This window comes from Canis lupus, chromosome 13 (assembly GCF_048164855.1).
Source record: "Canis lupus baileyi chromosome 13, mCanLup2.hap1, whole genome shotgun sequence".
Lineage (NCBI taxonomy): Eukaryota > Metazoa > Chordata > Mammalia > Carnivora > Canidae > Canis > Canis lupus.
The window spans coordinates 14,538,257-14,542,645 of record NC_132850.1 but is presented as its reverse complement, the minus strand read 5'-3'; positions in this window follow the sequence as shown (position 1 = coordinate 14,542,645).

The following is a 4,389-nucleotide window of genomic DNA, read 5'->3' as shown; positions in this document are numbered from 1 at the left end:
AGGGACTTGACCGAGTGATCCGGGGGTGGCTTATCTCCCTTCTTCTGTCTCCACCTTTGTTCTGTTCTCTTCCCAGGCTGGCCTTCTCTGCCCTCCATCAGATGGGGCAACATGAGTGCTCACAGCACCTGATGTTCTGGCCACATGAAAAGAATCTCCAAATTCCCAAAAGAAGGTGATTGGCCCAACTGAAGCAGGTGTCCCAGTGTGGCCCAGTGGGCCTTGGAAAGGGGAATGGGGTCACAGCCTACTAACGTGGCTGCCCGGCTATTCCTCTGAGTGTGATTCCCCATAGTCATGGGGATCGGGGGCTGGGCTGTTCTGACAGAAGAACATGGTCACGAGCAGAGCAGACACCCCAGAGATGTCCATTACGTATCTATAACGTTGTGATTAAATGCTCATGACTATCCTACTCACCTACTCTGTGACTTCATGCTACTCCTTCCCCTCTTGGGCTGTGGTTACACTGTACACAGAGGAGGGGGAGGACTGAGAATTCTGCTGGGCTCCTAAACTCTCTGCGACTTTGGGCCAATGACTTACCCTCTCTGAACCTCTGCTTTCTCACCTGGGAGTAAGATGGGAGCAATGATATCCACCTCACAGAGTCCATTGTAAGACAGTACACATGAGCATGTGTGTGGGCTGGGTGCTGAGATGCTCCAGTAATGCTAGTGACGCTATAGATTTTTAATAATTAATTAATCAAAATATTTTATTTATTCATGAGAGACACAAAGAGAGGCAGAGACATAGGCAGAGGGAGAAGCAGACTCCCTGTGGGGAGACCCTGATGCAGGACATCCCAGAACCCCAGGATCATGCCCTGAGCCAAAGGCTCAACCACTAAGCCACCCAAGCATCCCCTTACCATCATTTATAAGCCAGTATACCTACCTCATTTCTTTTTTTTCCCCTCATTTTTCTTTTCTTTTTTTTTTTAAAGATTTTATTTATTTATTCATGAGAGACCCACAGAGAGAGGCAGACATTAGGCAGAGGGAGAAACAGGCTCCATGGAGGGAGCCCGACGTGGGACTCGATCCCAGGACTCCAGGATCATGCCCTGGGCCGAAGGCAGGTGCTAAACTGCTGAGCCGCCCAGGCGTCCCTTTCCTTTGCATTTTTCTTAAGTTGGTTTGAGTTGGTATCCTGTCACTTGCAAGCAGTGACTCCTGGTAATACCTCTCCCTCCCTGCGTAAGCCTCAGAATCCTCACCTATGAAACCCTGGGGCTGCAGCCTGTCCCTTCATGTCTGATGCTCTGTTACTGCATTCATCAATTTTGTCCTTTCATCCATGAGCAGTCAGTCAGCATCTACACGGCATCTGTTCTGTCCCTGGCCCCGTGTTGGATGCTGGGAGCCTCCTTAGAGGAATAACTCACACCAAGACGCACAGAGTCAGGAGGGAGCTGTGCAGGCCTTCAGTACTGAGTGTGGTAATGGCTGTGATGGAGGGAAGCATAGGAGCTGTAGGAAAGTCAGAGAAGGAGCCTGGGACCATTTGGAATGCTTGCGGGAGGAGGTGGCATGAGCTGAGTTTTTCAGATGGGGGTGGGAGCTGGGAAAGGAGAAAGGGCCTTTCCGGCAGAAGCAGCTAACTCTGTACAGGCCCAAAGGAGAATGAGGGAAAGTAGTAGCCCGGGGCTGGACAGAAGGGTCACAGGAGATGGATTTATTTGTATTTTCCACCCCTGTAACTTCTGCGGGGAGGAAAAAACAATAACAAAACCTCTGGTTTTTTTTTTAAGCTCAGAAAATCCCCAGGGTGGAGTCCCGAACAGGGATGAAAAGAAGTGACTCTTGACCACAGCAAAGCACTGGAGCAAATGATCCTTTCCCTAGGGGGCTGCCTCACTGGTCCTTGGCCCCTCGGGAGGCCGTGCTCGCAGTTGCATCCAGAGGCTGCTCCTAAGGCTGTTGGACCTGTCTAAAAATAGGAAGGCAGGGAGCCTAACACCAAGCAGACGGCAGAAGAGCAGCCCTGGGAGGAGCGCAAACATCTCCCCTCCTGGGAAACATACTCATTACATTCTGAGCAAAGGCGGTTCACAATGCATCCCGGAGAAAATATGCACTTATTGCCCCAAACATGCCAAAGCTCAACTAATGACTGCACGCCTGCTCCAAAGGCATAAACTATTCCAGATGCTACTTCTTGCCTCCGGGAGAGCCCTTCTTTCTTCCAGCCTGAGGTTCCGGACTCTTCCTTGGGGTCTAGTCTTTTGGGAGACATCGGGTCAGCTGAGGGTCTTGGGGTAGGTGATCACCTCTCTTGGCCTTATAGGGGTATTCTATAGGATCTTTGCCTTCATAGACCATTGTGGAGACTAGGTCTACCCGCCTGATGGGGGGGTGGTGGGGAGAAGGGTGCCGGGTGGGAAGCCAGGAGCCAGTGCTCTAGGTGATCTGGGTGGGGCAGGGGGGTAGGGGGGCAGGGGGATTCTGAACTTGAGTGTGTGTTCAGCTTCTGTATCTATCACGTGGCAATGAGTCTGCAGGGAAGCAGCACTTACGTTGAAAACTCAAAGTGCCAAACATACTCAGGGTTTGCTAGGCTGGATGGCATTGCAGCTTGGGCCCGTTTTTTATATTTAAACTTTATTCCCCCCAAATTTTCTTTCAGTGTCTGCCTAATGTTTCAAGGACCCAAGCTTACTGTAGGGTATCAGGTTCAATTTTCCCCCTATTATAAATAACACAGTGATGACCATCCTTGAACATGCATCATGGAGCACATCCCTCTGGATGAATTCCTGGCAGGGGAATCACTGAACTGAATAGTATGAACTATAGTATTACAGCTCAGGAGAAAGCATGGAAGGTCAGGCGTGATGCACAGAACTGCTGTGTTAGAGACGTTATGTAAGGCTCTGTCCTCAGGCCGGGCACACACACACACACACACACACACACACACACACACACGGGGCTCTGTGAGTGGGAGCTAAGTGGCTACAGAGAAAGCACAGGTAAATGCCTGCTCCTCCTCTCCCTAGAAGCCCTCCTTCCCTGAGGTCTCCCAACAGCCACAAAAGAACATGTCAGTCTTGTCTGAGCTTTATTATTTCAATCACTGGAGACTTGCCATATGGTGGGCTCGTGAATGTTTAACAGCTGACTCTGGGTGGTGGTTGGGGTGGGGGGATGGTTAGGTTCTGATTTGTGGCATTTGCCCATTTCTGTGGTGTAAAACCTTCTGTTGTGGCCAATTTCAAACTGCCAACACGTCATGGAAAGCAGAGCTGGGGTGAGATGCACCCAATGCCACAGGCTGATCGGAGCTCACTTGTCTTTCCATCTGCCCATGGCTCCCTCTGGTCCCTCATCTTCCTCCTCCCCATTCACCACCGTCCCCCAGGCTCAACCAACTGAATATTTTGTGGGGAGGTGGATGTTGCTGAAGAATAAGAACATCCTCTGGGAGAATTCTCTAAAGGAGAAACTGAGCCTCAAGGGGGTCCAGATGACTGCCCCAGGTCACCCAGCTAGATGACCTTCCACTGGGTGTCATTCCCTGCTCACTGCTTGGGACACTTCTCAGATGGGAGCCCATGCTTCCTACTGTAGAAATACACTCATCCTCCTCCCCCTCCTCTTTGGGGACTCCTGTGCCCAGATCCACAAGAGCACGGGTCCCAGGCCTTGCCCTCCAGGAGCTGAGAGCCAAGTGGGGAGGCAGACACATGTGTGCGTTTTACACCAGGCAGAGGGGTGAGTGCCCTGTAGGAGCTCCTCTGTTCAGCATCTGCAGTCTGGGCTTCCACGCTTCTCTCTTCTCTCCCGGCAGCAGAACTTGTTGAGGACTTCTCTTGCTCCTTCCCTGGGGAACCCGTTTTTTTCCCCCAGTATCTACTCTTTCATGTAGCAACTCGTTTCATGGGCAAGTGAGCCATCCCCAGTTCTGGGAGTAGGTAAGTTCTGATCAGTCTTGGTCAAACCTGTAATTTATTTCTCCCTGCCACAGATTGTTTAGGGATGGGAAGTGATCCACTTCTGGCCAATGAGAGCTGAGGAGACACGGGGTGGGAGCAAGGGGCTGTGCAAAAAAAGAGACAGACAACCTCTCTTCTTCTGGATGCCTGCAACTCAGTGTTCTGGGTGTTGTGATTATTTTGTCGCCAGCCTGAAGATGAAGCCTACCCATGAGGGACAGCAGAGCCCAGAGAATCACAGAAAAGGGGAGCCAGAGTGCTAACTGCATCCTCCTTCTGACCTTCTTGTTAGGAAGAAAATATATTTCCTTCCAGCTTAAATCACTTTGAGTTGATGTTTTCTGTTACTTGAGGCCAAAAGCATCCTAAATGATGAAATACTTCCAGTCCATCATCTACATGCAAATGCAGTGGTTGTTATACAACAGGGATCGTATCACATCACTTCC